This window comes from Sorex fumeus, unplaced genomic scaffold, assembly GCF_029834395.1.
Source record: "Sorex fumeus unplaced genomic scaffold, SorFum_2.1 ptg000240l, whole genome shotgun sequence".
Lineage (NCBI taxonomy): Eukaryota > Metazoa > Chordata > Mammalia > Eulipotyphla > Soricidae > Sorex > Sorex fumeus.
The window spans coordinates 2,542,279-2,560,379 of NW_026606297.1; positions in this window are offsets into that span (position 1 = coordinate 2,542,279).

Sequence of the window (18,101 nt, forward strand, 5' to 3'; positions counted from 1 at the left end):
GATTTTATAGTCTCTGAGTCTTGGCCGCTGATGGGATTACACGGCGCCAGGGGGCCAGGTGGTGGGTGTGACCCCCGCCTACTGGAATTTGGAGGATCTGGGTGGAAGATGCTCGACTCCAATTCGAGTAGGCTTGGAGGTCTCGGCCCCGGAACCCGCGTGGCTTTGTCCCTCTGCCAGTACCTTCATGTGTGCGGAGAGTGGTCTCAGCATGGTGGTGGCTGGTCCTGGAGGTCTTCGGCTGCCGTAGCCCTGGTCGGGGCGGGGAGGAAAGCTCAACCCGCTCCCCTCCAAGGGACTCTGGGAAGGAACACCCAGGCGCGGGGGCAGAGACTGCACTGTTCTCGTCCGGGATCTGGATTTTATAGTCTCTGAGTGAGTCTTGGCCGCTGATGGGATTACACGGCGCCAGGGGGCCAGGTGGTGGGTGTGACCCCCGCCTACTGGAATTTGGAGGATCTGGGTGGAAGATGCTCGACTCCAAATTGAGTAGGCTTGGAGGTCTCGGCCCCGGAACCCGCGTGGCTTTGTCCCTCTGCCAGTACCTTCATGTGTGCGGAGAGTGGTCTCAGCATGGTGGTGGCTGGTCCTGGAGGTCTTCGGCTGCCGTAGCCCTGGTCGGGGCGGGGAGGAAAGCTCAACCCGCTCCCCTCCAAGGGACTCCGGGAAGGAACACCCAGGCGTGGGGGCAGAGACTGCAAGAGATTGAAATCAATAGCAAGAGATTGAAATCATTCTGGTGCATACACTTACGCATGTTTTCGTTAGGAGGGTGTTTGGGCCACCCTAGGCTATTCTCAAGGGCTTCTTACATCTGTGCTTGCTCCTATGTGCTTGCTTAGGGTGCTCTGTCAGTCAAATGAACACATGGAAAGTGTTTTGACTGTTATATAATCTCTCTGGAACTTATATGGATATTTTTAAGTTTCTGGGCCTGGCAGTGCTCTGGACTTAGTCCTAGTGCTGCACCCAGGGATCCTTTCTGGCAGGCTTCAGGGGACCATCTATGGAGCTAGGAATTGAACCCCAGTCAACTCTATGAAAGACAAGTGCCCTACTGGCTCTACTATTACTCTGTTCCCTGTATAGGATGTTTTAATTGAACAGATGTGGCCATTAAACGTGTGACATTGTTTTATATTTCTCCAATTGAAAAAGTTCACCAGCATATGTTATTCTGCAAAGCACGGTAGCACTGTCCTCCCATTGTTCATCGATTTGCTCGAGTGGGCCCAGTAACATCTCCATCATGAGACTTGTTGTTACTGTGTTTGGCATATTGAATACATCACTGTGTATTCACACAGGCTTTGTCGTGCGGGCAAGATACTCTTGGTAGCTTGCCGGGCTCTCCAAGAGGGGCAGAGGAATTGAACCCAGCTTGGCCGGGCCGGCTGCGTGCAAGGCAAACGCCCTACCGCTGTGCTATCACTCCAGCAAAGCAGTTTCTTAAAACCTCTTTGTTTAAAAATCATACAATCAAAACGGTATGATTTTGATTGTTATCATTCATGCATGTAGTAAATCCAAATTAAACTGCATGTAAAAAAATACCCTTCAAATTGCAATGGCTTACGCAAGATGAAATTTATTGTCTGTCATGTAAGGTTCAGGAAAGGAATCTAAGGATAGCAGCCCAGTGAGAGTTTTCATGACGTGAGAATGTTTTCCCCTTGAATCTTATTGCTTAGCCCTGTACAATTTTAATGGTAGTGCCTTGGTGTTCTAGAAGTATAATGAAAAAAATAGGTAATATCCAGGAAGGAGGTTGATTTTATGGCACTTTGAATTTTAATATTTTCATTATGCAAAATAAAAGCTAGCAATCATGCGGAGAGTACAAGATGAAAATAAAAGAAGGGTATTTGTCAAAGACAAGGGGTTTAAGAATCAAAGGATACAGAATTTTAATAATCAAGGGTAAAGGAAAGCTAGTTGTAAAGCTAGAAGGTATATCACTAATTTCCCAGTTGCACTTGGAAATTTCATAATTTCTATTAGAGTCTCAAAGTAAAGACAGAAAAGTTAACATAGAAAATTTGAGATATGTTAATATTTATGCCAAAATATTTTAAAATATGCAGTACAGAGGTTATTTGTTATCTGAGATAAAGAATAAGGCCACTCTTTGTCTTCTTTGAGATGTCTCTATGGAATCATTGACTTTAATGTATGTTGGAAGAGAAAAATGAGTGAGAAATGAAGAAAATATGCTTTGTATAAAATATGTTTTAGGAGTAAGAGAAAAATATTGTAAATTTACATGTGACTTCGTTTGTATTCAGCCAATTTTACTTTAACTCTAGAACTAGTAAGAGAGATTATAATATAGATAGTGTTTACTTACATAGTTCCAATATGCATGAATTTCAATTCCCACAGTTTGGCTAAATAGCACAATGTAGTTCAAATTTTTATTACCATGGTATATTGACTATGGGTAATTGTATAGAATAAAAAATTCACTGAGTGTTCATTCCACAAGTTACTATGTAAGTAACAGATAGGCACTCCAATGACCAACCACAATATTTCTTTCAAAGTCCTTACTGATTGGCTGCTTTGTATTGGGACTTTGACTTATATACCAAGAATATAAGCATGCTGTTTTGCTGCCTCTTGACTATTTAGGTTTATTACAATTTTGTGTACTAAACCTAAATGAAACTTCACAAATCAGATAGGAGGGAAAGGAAGCTGTTTAACAAATAAAAGCAAAAACATGTTGGGAGCTAATTTCATATTGAAAGCAAACGTTACAGAAGGTCTAATGGACTGTGAAAAACTGTGGGAAAGCTGACATTGCTGTTATTTGAGAGATTCCTGTAAGCAGCGGAAGAAATTTAGTGATGGAGAAATTAGAAGAAAAATAAGGGAAGTAAGGCTAGAAAGATACTGAATGGAATGAGCACATGTTTTGCTAACTGGAGGACCATTATCAATCCCTGGTGCTACCTTGGTAGCAGATCAACCAGTGTGACCCCTGTGCTCAGAGCCACGAGTATTCTCTGAGCATTGCTGAGGATGGCCCAAAAACAAAATGAAAAGAAGATGAAAACAGTTTTGCTGAGAAGGATGCTGCTTTAAAGGAAGTGATGCTGGCAGAAGCTCTCTAGAGGAACTCTTAGAAATATCTCATGACATTAAAAGTGTAAAGAAGGAAAGAAATGTTGCAAGCTGGTCCAGACTTAGAAAGAAATGTGATAATTCACCAATGCAGAGAAAACATTTCTCAGCATATGTAAATTATATGGTGGGTAGAACACAAGCATTGTTCAAATTATTATTTTTTATAAATTATTTCAAAGAAATATAAAATTTCCACTCTTCCGGTTTTAATGTTTAAAATGACAGTGTCTTAAATATTAGTTTTACTATTTTTAAATTCCATATAACCAACAGCAAGAAGGTTTGAAATATTTTGCCAGAAGTGTTTTTTAAAGGTTTAAGAACAAATACAAAGTTCCTTATTGATTAGTGAGATTGCCTTGCGTGTTTTCAGCCTACCAGCTATTTTTATGGTCTCTATTGCTGTGCTGAAGAAGGACAATTTTCACATGAAATAAAGGCTAGCAAGCATCCCACGTTTTTATCTTGAAACATAACACTTTCTAGCTAAGAAAGATGAAATGTACATTACAATTTAAGACTCAATCTTAAAAATCCTGAAGCCACTTCTTGACTACTTTAATACAAAGTATAAAAAGAAAAAGAAAGAAAGCTGCTCTTTTCTGTGGTGACCACACTGGACATGATGTCCTTTCTGATGTAGTGTTGATGTGAACTGGGAGATGACATAGGACGATCTTGCTGGTTTATGGAAATTTCAGTTCAACTCATCAGGAAAACAGGACACAGGAGCTCAGGGAAACATCATTCCTATGAACCTTGCAATTGAAAAAAGCCAAAAATTAATATGGGTCCTTTCCAAACTTTAGACAAATAATGGATCAGTCCTAGAATACGGGGCAAAGTGGGTAATTACACCACAGAATGAAAATTCAGGGTAAAACTTGGTCTTCACTCACCCTTATCATACTTTCTGCAGGATGTATTTTATTGAATTTAACTTGGTTTCATAAAATGTTGCAATAAAATGTTCTTTATTTTGAATAACATTATTTTGGTGTTCTCCCTTCAAATTTTGTGCTCAGGTGAGTACCCCAGTTAGATTGTCAAATTCTCCACACTAGAACCTCATGTAACATCTTTATACCTATTAATTCTGATTTACTATAACATGACTGGGAGATCAGGTTCTAGAGATATGGTATAATTCTGATTTTACTTACCGGTATAATGGGTCACCATGAATTTAAAGCTTAGGCTATATACACAGTTTATGACTTTTTTTTTACTACAAATGACAGAAATGTATATTACCTCTGAAAGCATGTCAGGATTTGGGTATTTGCCTACAACTTTGTGACCGATTAACTGATAATTTTCTTGTGTTTAGAAATTCAGATATGCTTTGATATTTTGATAGTGTTTCTGGATTTAGCAGATGAAAACAAAGGATGCCTAATTAAATTTTAATTTTTGACAGGCAACAAAGATTTATTAGAAAAGAATGCTCCATGAAATATTTATCACAAATTTTATGCTAAATAATGATTTGAAATTTGCAAGTGACTATTCTGCATTTTGTCTAAGAACCTTGTGTTGCAATTGTAATGATTTAAGGAAAGTTAGTTCCCTTTCTTTGTCTCTCTTAGTTGTCATTATGTCACGTAGAGGTCTTGATGCATTAGTGAAAATATCTATTAATGCCTTGAATTTGAATTGATTTTGTGAAGAATACATTTCTTAATATTCTAATACTTGTGCTTTCAAATAAAATAACTTCTTTCAGTATTTTTTTCTTTTTCTCTTTTGGGTTTTAAGTTTATAAAAATTAGGCTAATATGTTTTTGTTTTTTTATCTCATTCTTTTGACCAGTAGGGAATACAGATGCAAACGTGTGAACTAAATAAGAAAGCAGGCATCGAATCCCAGCCATCCACTCACTACTCTTTCCATGATTCACTCAAATTCTTTATTTTTTGGTCCACGGTCACAGTCACCGTCCTCCTGTTGTTCATCGATTTGCTCGAGTGGGCCCAGTAACGTCTCCATCATAAGACTTGTTGTTACTGTGTCTGGCATATCGAATACGTCACGGGGAGCTTGCCAGGCTCTGCCGTGCGGATGAGATACTCTCGGTAGCTTGCCAGGCTCTCCGAGAGGGGCGGAGGAATCGAACTCAGGTCGGCCATGTTGGCCACTTGTAAGGCAAAGGCCCTACCGCTGTGCTATCGCTCCAGCCCCACATTGTAATAATGACTTTACCACGTGTTCGATGTTTTGAAGTTAAGGCACATTATATATCTACTCACCTTATGTCTCTTCTCTCTTTCTCTCTCTCTCATCTATGTATCTGCCATTTTGCTATCACATATATGTCATGTTTCATATGGTTAATTGGCAGCTGATAATTCATATCGTTATCAAGCAGTAGTAGAGTTAGGAAATTATTTTCTGTTAAGCACAGATTTACACCTTCCTGGTAAATCAGGAAAATACAACAGTTCAATATTCCACTAGCCATTTTTGGTTTGGATATTGGTTTGTTTACTTCTTTTGACTTTCAAATTTCCCTAATGCTATCTTAAAGCCAGAGCCAGCATAAGACATGGTGGTGAACTTGGGGAAATTTGTCTTAGTGTCATCCTTCAGCTCACTTGCCCGAAGACCAGCTAACTTCCTTGCTTTCAGTGAAACCAGGTTATTTCTATGCCACTCTGCTGTGTTCTTTCCTTTGTGATACAGAATATCAGAAACAGTCAATACTTTCTTTACTCATCTCTGATATTTACATCATGAGAGAAGGCCACTCTTTTCCGGGTGAATTAATTTTAAAAATTATACCATGAGGCCCTATGTAGTCACTGGATAAATCAGTGGGCTGAATTTTGAGCTGAAAACATGTAGAGTTAAAAATACTTTATATCAAGCATGAAGACCCATGGAGTCAGTGAAGAATGGTTACATCATGCAAAGATAAATGCAACATGCTCAGATACAGATGTGAATCCTTTGGTTCTAAACGGATCGCATGATTATGAATGAGATAAGCAAAACACTTGTAAATTGCACAAATGACTTCATTCCAATGCCATTATTTAATGTCAGTCCTTTCCATGAAAACTCATGTGAGCTAAAGGTGATCTCTTTAAGGAAAGTAGGATAAAGGCTGGTCGGTGGCAGTGCTAATCAGTGGTATGGTTTTGGGTTCACACACTTAGGTGAACTTATCTCATCTCGGAATTCAACAGTAACACTAAACACCAGGCACTGTGGAAGCTGATTCTGAAATCAAATTTCTTCTGCTGCCAAATACCATTAGGATGGGGTCAGTTTAATCTCTTTTCCTTCTGATTATGACTAACTAACAAAGCATTTGCCCCTCCTCACAACCCTTGCTACGGAAACCAGGTATCAGAAAGAGAACTCCAACAGGAGGAGGCCCGTTGTGAGATTGATCAGATCTGGCAGGAAACACTGAAGTTTGGCAAATGTCCCAGAAGCCACATGGTTTTAGAACTGAGCAGAAGTATCCCACCAGGCAAAACACTGAGGAACTCTTACCGTGCAGTTATGTGCTGGTAGTGAAAGCCCTGGACTTGAAGGAGGGCCCCCAAACCCTTCCTCCCATAGTAAGGGCTATGCATGTGGATCATTTTTTCTCTTCATTTTTTCCTTAGTAAACATTTAAAACAAAAACTTTGAAAAAAGCATAAAAAGGACAAGAGAAAATACATGGCATTTGAAATTTTATGATCATAGAGTGCCTGATGTCATTTTCTAAAACTTAAATCTTATATAACGGAAATTTTAAGGGACGCCTTGATAGACCCCATAGAAATCATTCAATTCCTATTTGAAACTGACTTTGAGGTCTGGTGACCTTGGCAGGAAACTGTGTAAGAGCCTGCATCAGGCTTCTCTGAGGTAAAACTTGCTCATTTTTCTAGAGTTTTCTCAAAAGACACTGTCGTTTCTGTGTCAAATCGATTCAAGTCATGTCATGTTTCTCGATTAGTCCTATGTTCCATTTATAGTAACCAGGGTGATCGATTTTGGGGGAAAGCGGATTGATTCAGCGACTTTTAATTAGTATCTCTCAGAGCAGCTCTAATAAAATACGCAGAGAATCCATAGCTTGTTCTGGGTGAGAGATTTATTCTGAATCCTTGAAACTGACTATATTGAATAAGATTTACTTTGAAATGCTTTATGTCAAAGTCAGTGAAATATGCATGCATGCACATACATGGGAAGGGGGAGAGAGAGAGGAGAGAGGTAGAAGGAGGGAGAGAGAGGGGGGAGAGAGAAGGAAAGAGAGAGAAGAGGGAGAGAGAGGGAGAGGTATAGGATAAATATCGTTCTGTCCTTCCTGCATAGCCTCAGGTAGCTTAGGTTTATTGGGTTGCTCCCAACACAGTGCTCCCACTCCTCTGTGTTTATTTGTAACTTCTTTCTTTGTGCTCTGTTGACTTGTATATATTGTTTTTCTCTTCTCCCTAAGTCCTTTGAATAGTTTATTCAGAGAAATGTCCCTTTTGTATGGACACAAGAAGACAGTATATGCTGACTTTCAGTGATATTTTCCTCCTGGGTTGTCTTGACCAAAAGCAGCGTCCTGGCAAGGGACTGGATGGACTGGATGGAAACAGGGCAAGTGGTGAGCTAAGTGCTATCCTAGCATTTGGCCAAGCACTTTGGGCTTGGCCAAAGTGCCTAACGCTTAACTATAAGTTAAGAGGTTGGTCATGGACAAATGCTGTCATGATCCAAAAAGTAACAACTAGACTCAGACCCTGCAAGGGTTAGGAATGCTTGATCTGGCCTGAGCTCTGTAGTCTGAGTCTGTGGTAAAATGTTCCCAGAAGAGCTGCTCTACAAGCCTCAATCTATCTCTTACCGTGTCCATACAAAAATAACTAGTATTAAGATGTGCTCCCTGAGTACCGCTGGGGGAGACTTTGTAAGAACGACTGAATTCCTTCACTAATTTCTCTTATTTGTGTGCCATCTTAAGGCTAGCACTGTAGCACTGTCCTGCCGTTGTTCATCTCTTTGTTCGAGCAGGCACGAGTAACGTTTCCATTGTGAGACTTGTTGTTACTGTTTTTGGCGTCTCGAATATGCCATGGGGAGCTTGCCAGGCTCTGCCATGCAGGCAGGATGCTCTTGGTAGCTTCCTGGGATCTCCAAGAAGGACGGAGGAATTGAACCTGGGTTGACTGTGTGCAAGGCATACGCCTACCCGCTGTGCTATCGCTCCAGCCAGAGGCTAAGGCATTGGAAGAGAGAAGCAGCTGTATGCTATGTACCTTTCTCTGTAAGGCACAACCCCCCCCCCCCCCAATCTTATATTCCTGAGTGTCCTCTGGTCAGCTTCCACCAGTGTGCCTGCTATATACACCAATATTTAACGGCATTTTCTCCTTTGTAACGTGGAAGTAGGAAGGGTTTGCTAATTAGAAGGATGATGGGAGAGTAGATGTGATCTATCTAATTATTTTTTCTTTACCTTTAGATGGAACTTTGAAAAGGTATTTGGTGTTTGAAGAATTTTCAAAAGAATTTTCCTTTTTATGCTTCATCTCTTAAAATACCCTTTCTCTCTGAAAGCAATGTCAGAGAAGGGTATTTTGAAAGAAAATTCTGTTGCTCTGATTAAAAGAAATGTTCAAAATTGATATAAGCAATTATATGTGAAAAAAGTTGAGTGTTAAAAATGAGAGCACGAAGAGGTTAAGAAATTAAATGTCTCCAGACCTCCGTAAAGGACATATCCAGACACCTTATCCATAAACTTTCATGCCAGATAAATGTATCTAGTAGATATTTATTTGGTGACTAATAAACTTTGGAGCTTTGCAGACTCTTAGGAACATATTGTTTACAGTTCCCTAAGATTAATTATTAATTATTCCTGTTTTCTACAGGAATACTGAAGAACACATCAAGAAAAGCAAAATTATTGATTAAATAATGAAACTGAAAAGAGAAAAGCAGAGATATATTTGTTTCAGAATCTTTTATGTTTGTTTGTTTGATTTTAGTTTTGTGTGGATTAGTCCTGGCTCTCTGAACAGGGATCATCCCTGTTCCCGGGCCCATGTGTGTTGCTGGGATTAAAGCAGGGTCTGTTGTGTGTGAGGTGAACACTCTAACCCCCCAGTTATCACTATAGCCCCACCATATTTTCAGAATCTTATCTGACTTCTTATTATCTGAAGAGGAGCGCTCTGAGGTTCCAGGACATTATTTCCCTTAAAACGTTCTCTCTGCTTTTCTTCTCTTTCAGCACGCTGCTCTTATCCCGATACCGGCAAGGAAGAAATAACTTATAACTGAATGCTTTAGTTTCTTCCAGGAACTGAATTTTATCACAGCCTAGAGCTTGCACATAACATATTTGCAGTCACTTCATTTGTTAGAACCAGGTAATAAAAAATGAAAGTTCCTTTAACAAAGCGTTATTATGGCATTCATAAAAATAAAGGAGTGGAATCAGTCAAGCAGTTTAGGAGAAGGCTGCATGCCAAATGATAAGAGTTTAAATAACATTAAGTACCATGTCGAAATAGTTCAAGTAACAATATGCATTTTTGTACGAAAAAAGTCGGCAGAAGAGTACGTTTCGCTATAATATACTCATAGGAACCTGGGTTTTATATGACTATCTTTAATATGGCAGATTATAAACAACACTTGGCACAATCTAACTTGTCTTGGATATTTTGTCATAAGTAATTCTGTAATTATTGGGAGTGGAGTTATGTTTCTTTGAGCCAGTGTTCTCTCTTGAACAATTTTTTCCCTCTGTGTTTTTCCCCCTCTCTTTTGAGACCCATGTTGTGTCTTAAAAATGTATTCCTCTCTCTCTCCTCACATTTCCCTTTCTCTACAATTTTTTAATTGAACTTTTTGCTTCTCACACTGAAAAACTATTATATAAGTGGAAAAATAGGAACTTAACTAGATGGAGTGAAAATTGAAAAATTTTAGTACCTCAAAATAGAATTTTGATAAAATAATAAAATACTGGCTAAAGAACTCCAAATAAATGTATCTGACTTTTCGTGGTTTCTTCTACCTAAATTTATGCCCCCCTTTTCTGTATGCTCTGGGAACAATATATTTTGGATTCTTGGAAAGCAGAAAATATAGCTTTCTTTAGAAATCTCTTTACCTTCTTTTCCACTTTCTTCTACTAATGAAGTCAAAATTTAAAAGTGCTTCAAGAAATAGTGCTTCACAGTCAAAATTAAATTTTTGATTTTTCTGTTTCTCTGTTTTGGTCACACCTGGAAGTGTGACCAAATTTTATTTCTGTCTCTGTAATCAAGAATTACTCCCAGTGATGCTCAGGGGACCATATGCAGTACCAGAAATCAAATCAGGTTCAACTGCATGCCTTAACTACTGTAGTATCTCTCTAACCTACAATTTAATTTTTAATCAGCATAAATGTGCAATATTTAAAGTTCAGTGGATTACAATGAAATGGTTCATAATTTATTAATTTATATAATGCATTAAGAGAGGGCTGTGATACAAACACATATTTTTTTTCTTATTTTAATTGCACTTATTAGTTTTTCAATGAGTTGCGTTCTGTCTTTTCAAATTGAACCCTGATATGAAACTGTTAATTTTAAAAAATAATGATTAGAATGTTATAGAAAGCAGTTGTCAGAAATGCCACACACATCACAGTTAAAAATCCTTATAGGTGACCTTTAATTTTTCAACTTCACCACTTTATTAATATCATTGACCTTTTTTTTATCAAGTACAAATAAGTAAAAGGAAGCAATTGTGTAGTAATTAAATTGTAGAACAGAAGGAGAATTTACGGTTCATCTCCTTCAACTTCCTTGCTTAAAAAGTGAGAGTTGGGACCTGCGAGATAGTACATAGGGCAAGGGACTTGCCTTCAATGTGTTCTACTTAGGTTCAATCCCCGGCCCACCATATGGGCCCCTAAGCACTGCCAGGAGTGATCACTGAATGCAGAGTCATGAGTACTCCCTGAGCACAGCTAGTGCAGCCCAATCTACCCTCCTCCCACCCCGCCACCCCCGTTTTGCAATTAAATAAAAGAAAGCAAATGACTGGATGAGCTGCATCTGGTGATACAGTTGTAAGTGGTGATGCAAATCTTTGGCTTGTATTCTATTGGTTCTTTCTAGAAGGTGGTGTTAACTAGCTTCTTGTGTCTAGGAAACCCGAAAGCCCTTTGCGTATTTTGGTGGCTGGCTCTTTCTTGTTCCTCCATCTGTGTGGGCATCTGTTCGACATGTTATGTTCCTTCCCAGGGTTCTCAATCCTTATTTCCCATCTGACTCACTAACTCAAAATTGGCCACCCACCCACTTGTTCAAGCAATGGGTCCTAGGATTCACTTGGCTCAGAGGACAGCAGAAGGCTTGTTGTGGCCATGATTTCTACTAGCACGACTGATTATTTTTGTTTCATTTCCTATGCAAACTTGAATACAATTTATTTTTATTGCTTTACAATTTTTAAAGTATTATCAGTTTTGCTAGTTTCTACAAGAGTTATTCATACTCTTAGATCAATGGAATTTTATAGCCCCAATGAAAGACTCTAAAACAAGGCATAAATCCCAAGCCTTAATTTTGATAGGGACGGATCAAAGATAAAATCTGAAAAATAAAATTAACTGAGGTATTGTTTAATTAAGAATTACTTTAAAATAATTTTTTGTTAAGAATTAATTAAAAAATCAGCTGTTAATCTGAGCTTTCATCTTTTATCCTTTTAAAACTTAAGGAAATACAGATTTTTGAAAGAAAAGGAGCATGCGCTTTAAGAGATCATATTTTAATTTTTTTTTATGTAGGAGTACTACTATTTATTCAGCCAATTGTATTTTAATTTTATTTGCAGGGGTAGATCAAAAATTATGCTCATTTCACCATGGGTAGTAAACACTGTGTACTTATACTTTAATTTATTTACTTTCTTTTTTTTCATTTACTTTGAGTGTACTCTTTTTTTCCCTCGAGTTTTATGATGGAGTATGCTAGCTTCATAAAGAAAATATGTATATTTTCTCTTTTACCTTAATGAAGAAAACATAGATAAGAATGAATAACCTAGATTCTGTGCAAAACAAAACTTTAAAATTGGCTTTTACAAATTTTATTGAAACTTCATAGTTAACAAACTTATTCAGTTCAGACATACAATGTCACAATTTACGTAGTGTGACAATGTCTCTACCAACCAATGTCCCCAGTTTTCCTCCTACCATGCAATCCTGCCCTTTTAGTGGACACAAAATGTATTTCATATTTCTCTAGCCAATAAAAATTAAATATCAAATAGAATTATCAGAAAATAAATAAATAAAAGTTAATTTGTGATTACTGCCTATGATTTTGCTTATGTGAATAAATTCAAATGATATAATTTAATAATTATTTTCAGTTATATATATGTTTACAACTCTGACATTTAAAATATATCGCATTAACTTTTATTTTGTTCTTAAGTTTCATTGTGATAATCATCATTTTCCCCTGTCATTAATAAAACTTAAAAAAGTTATTTGTGAACACACTTTGTAGTTTACATCAAATAAATAAAGTCTTCAGATGTAGAATTTAGTAAGAATGAAGAGAATTAAGAAAATTTAAGGGGAAACATAAGCATAGGCCTGTAAAATTATAAAAATTATAGTATGTAGTTGCTTATCCTTTGTTATTTAATATTGGGCAGTGTTGGGCCACACCTGGTTGTCGTCAGGGCACATTCCTGGCTCTGGGTTCAGGGATCAGTCCTGACACTGCTTGAGACCATATATAGAGCCCCTGGTAGGGTTGGGATTAATTGTGTGTAACACACTGTACGAACTCTCTGATCCCTATGCAGAGCCTTTTAGTCTCTACATTGGAATAGTACAACTACAAATAATATCTACAAATAGTAACTACAAATAATAACTTCAGATAACAAAGACATCTTATTGTCTCATTCCTATCGGACAAACTTGCAGGCTATCGAATGTAGCCTGCCCACAGGGCAAAGTCTGGCAAACTCCCCGTGGCGTACCCAATATGCCAAATACCAGTAACAATGATGGGTCTCATTCTCCTAAAGAGCCTTGAATATAATCTCAGGGCTAGGATGAAGGAGACGTTACTGGGGCCTGCTCGAGGCAATCGACGAATAACAGGATGATGAAATGAAATGAAATGAAACAAAGACCATTAACACTGATGCAAATACATTCATAACCTGTTTAATTTATTGCCATATAGTTTATAATTGAGTTATACTTTTATTGACGGTAGTTTTAAATCACAATTTTTATCTGAACTTATTCTTTTTCTAGATTTAGAAAGTGAATATTTTAAAAGAAAATATTGCTTTTACTTTTGAGACGATGAAAAGCATGGACACTGCCTGTATGTGTTTTTGTGCATGCGTATGTTTGTGTGTTTCATCATACAGGATAATGAAAGAGAAATTTTTGAGAAAAAAGTTAAACAGGGACAAGAGGGAACAATCACTTTCTGTAATCCTTATTATAAATAGGCAACGGCATCTGAAGAGTGGTACTATGAGAAGTATCAGCGGAGGCAGTGGTCTAGAGGAATGTTCTGGATAGAAAAGAGTAACCCTTACGTAAGGGATAAAACAATGATGATTGTCATTGTAAAAACAACGAGGATAATGACAAGGATGCAGCACTGTAGCACTGTCCTCCCGTTGTTCATCGATTTGCTCGAGTGGGCCCAGTAACATCTACATTGTGAGACGTGTTGTTACTGTGTTTGGCATATCGAATATGTCACGGGGAGCTTGCCAGGCTTTGCTGTGCGGGCAAGATACTCTCGGTAGCTTGCCAGGCTCTCCTAGAGGGGCGGAGGAATCGAACCCAGCTCAGCCAGGCCGGTGGCTTGCAAGGCAAACACCCTACTGCTGTGCTATTGGTCCAGCCCAACAAGGATGAGTGATTGAATTTAAATAGGAAATTGACTGAAGCTGTCACCAAATAGATTAAAACTGTCCAAATAAAAAAAAAATGAATGTGGATTTTAAAAATTCCAGGGACTGTGGAGACAGCACAGGGATGAAAGATATGTATTTTACCTGTATTCAGTTCTGGTAAACTATTTGTGAGCACTGCTAGATGTGGTCCTTGTGGTTCCTAAGCATTGTTGGGGTGGCCCTGATTGTCCACAGAACTTAGGGTCCATGCACCACTACAGCCTTAGGGCCTACTACTGAATCATCTATGGTTTCTGATTGACTATAATTTGGAAGAGTTCCCTAAAAAATTCTAAGTAGTCATGATGGATATAAACAACATTATAGATGAAGTAAAAACTAGAAGAAAAGTGCCTACAATAGAGTGAGGCTGGGAGTTGGGGGTTGGGGGCTGATGGGAGGGAGACTGGGGACACCGGTGCTGGGAAATGTACTCTGGTGGAGGGATGGGTGTTGGAACACGGTAAGACTGAAACCTAATCATGACTAGCTCTGTAAGTGCCTATCTCACAGTGGTTCAATAAAAATAAAAAATAAATAAATGAAGCAAAAACTTCTATGGAAAACATAATGAAGAGGCTGAGTATCGAAAAAGAAAACAGAAGTGAAATAAAAAATAAAGTTCTAGTAATGGACAGAGAAAGATTTTTGAATAGTGAAGTCCTTTGAGATCTATCAAATGCCACTATAAGATAAAACATAAGGATAATGGGTATACGAAAATGTTAAGAAAGAAAATGCACATTCAAAAATAGAATAGCTGAGAACTTCCCAAACTTAAGATAGTACAGAAATCCACTTACATGTGGGATATAAGTAACAGACAGAACAAATTGACACCTCACACATATAAAATAGCCCTGAGACACTCAAAAATCATGATGACAACCAGAGGGGAAGAGAAGCCAGTATAAGTTGTTGTTAGGTTATTTTGATAATGTGATGCTATTACATTGTGGTGGTCTGTGTGACTTAACACGTGTATATGTTTATAAAGCTGTGCACCTGATATATTATAGTATGTTTTCAACTAAAGGTAAACCAATAAATTGGATTAAAAATGTTTTAACTCACTAATATTACCCTATAGAATATTTCACTGGTATTTAAAATTGTTTACTAACATTATAATAAAAATTAAGTCTGTCCAAAATTTTGGAGAAGTGTTGGTCATGGGAATCAAACCATTGGTCACACAAATACAAGACAAGTGTTTTACCATTGAGTCACAGCCCTGTAGCTCACTCACATCAGTATATATATTATTAGCACAGCGGTAGGGCGTTTGCCTTGCACGCAGCCAACATGGCCAACCTGAGTTTGATTCCTCCGCCCCTCTTGGAGAGCCCGGCAAGCTACGGAGAGTATCTCGCCCACACGGCAGAGCCTGGCAAGCTCCCCGTGACGTATTCGATATGCCAGACACAGTAACAACAAAGTCTCCAATGGAGACGTTACTGGGCCCGCTTGAGCAAATCGATGAACTACGGGAGGACCGTGACCATGACTATCTAACTCTGCATTTTATATTATAGCAGTATCTACTATAAAAATTCTTAATAAGAATGATAGCTCCATTACAATTTGCTTTTTGAACTGACTTCCACTTTGCTTAATAAAAGCTAATTCATCTATCAAATGATACATGATATTTGATACATTTGATACATAATATTAGTATAACCATTATATGTAATCATCTGGACGAGAACTGTTGCATACAAGCTGATACTGAGTAAATCATTATTATTAAGTTGGAGCTAAAGCATATATGTGTCCTTTGAAATCCTTAGATCCATTTCATGAAAAAGCACAAAGCAAAACAGAAATATGCTGTTCTCTGCTAAAAGTCACTTTTAGAACAAAATTTTATAGGATAATGATATAAAAGTTAAACTAGAATATCTATCTTGGCAATGTTGACCTTTGGTCAGGATAAGTCTCAGCTGCAAGAATGCTCAAGTGCTAGAGTTGTTTGTTTATGCGTGAATTCATTTTAAATACTCCAACACAATATAACGAAAGCGTCGTCTTACAGATTTCTGATAGAACTGAAAATACCCAATCACTGTTTACATCAATTGCTACTTTTGAAGCACTTGAAAAGTTGCTTATTTTTCCCATCCCCCATATGGGCTTTGCAGATGTTGATAGATGCTTGATAATGTTATTTTTATTTTATAAGTGGAGGGATTAAGTCACCAGTAAGGTGCTCCAGATAGTTCTTGCAGGCTAGAGATTTGGAGTTTGATATCTCGCCACTGGGAAAGAATGCCATGTGAGACAGGCCCATGCGACTGACCCTCTCTGCTGGCTTCCAACCTGGGCCCGACCATGTAACAGCTGGGAGAAACTGGGTCCTGTTCCTGTTCACTACTTGTTCACTTTCTCAAGACTTTATTTGTATCACATAGGATAATAAAATAAATAAAAAGGCCCTCCCGTTGATCATCGATTTGCTCGAGCGGGCCCAGTAACGTCTCCATTGGAGACTTTGTTGTTACTGTGTCTGGCATATCGAATACTCTCGGTAGCTTGCCGGGCTCTCCGAGAGGGGCGGAGGAATCGAACTCGGGTCGGCCATGTTGGCCGCTTGTAAGGCGAACGCCCTACCCGCTGTGCTATCGCTCCAGCCCCATCACATAGGATATATACATTATATCTTAAATTAGGCTGGAGCAATAGCACAGCGGATAGGACATTTGTCTTGCATGTGGCCCACGGGGGTCCAATTCCTCTGCCCCTCTTGGAGAGGCTGGCAAGCTACCGAGAGTATCCTGCCCGCATGGCAAAGTCTGCCAAGCTCCCCGTGAAGTATTCAATATGCCAAAAACAGTAAAAGCAAGTCTCACGATGGAGACGTTACTGGTGCCCACTCGAGCAAATCAATGAACAACGGGAGGACAGTGCTACAGTGCTACCATCTTAAATTATACATTAAAGGTCATTTATATAATACATAAAATCGTGAGGCATAAATCATGGGTGTTCACACAGAGTAAGGGTATAATGATCATTTTGTGTTGCTAATATAATAAGGATTAAACAAGTTTTTTGGTTATTATGGATAAAAATATGAGAATGGACTAGATTTAAAGTTGTAACTCTTGGACTCATCCCTTATGCCCCTTTTCCCTTCCCTCTTCCTCCCTTCCCCTCTCCCTTTCCTTCCCTTTCCCCCTCCTTCCCTCCTCTCCCCTCCCCTCCTTTCTTCTCCTCTCCTGGGAGAGGGAGCACACTTGGAGGCGCTCAGGGCTTTGCAGTCAGGGTTCACTCATGGCAGAGCTCAGGTGCCAAGAACTAACCATCTGTCAGTGGCATGTAAGGCGAGTGCCCTACCTGTTGTAAATAGTCTTGTTTTGTCTAATGCTATTTTTGTTTCTGTGAACGTTGAAGTACAGAAAAAAAGCAACCTCTGTTATCTTATGTAAAAAGAAAATATTTTTTGGGAAGGTTGGAGAGCATACCTGGCAATATTCAGGGATTATACCTGCCTCTGCACTCAGACCATATGGGATGCTGAGGATTCAAGTTGGTAGGGAAGCCCAAAAGGCAAGTGCCCTAATGGTCATACTCTCCCTTTCGCCTCCAAAAGAAAATGTTTAAGTAAATATTAATAAAGAATCTGCAAGGATGGAGAGCTCACTCTAGAAAGTGAGAATATGCAAGAGACACTCCAAGTCCATGACTGGAGGCTGCCCAAGAAGCCCAGGTGCTATTAAAGTGGCCAGAAACTTGCCCTTGGCCCTTATACTTGGAGTTACTCTCTGGAAGGTCAGATCTCAGCAGAGGGGTCTGCCTACATTTCTGGACTGAGAGGTTGTGCGAATAGATCTCTGTGTTGGGTACAGCATCTTCCCAGAAATGCATAGTACAGGGAACACAGGCAGGCAAAACCTGCCTCTACACTCAGGAAATAGTGATACTATGAGTAGGCCCAGATGGTAGGTATATCAGAGACTGTCAATGTCTGTTATGTTTCTCTACCAAAGCACGGACTGGGCTAGAAGGGAAACAGAGA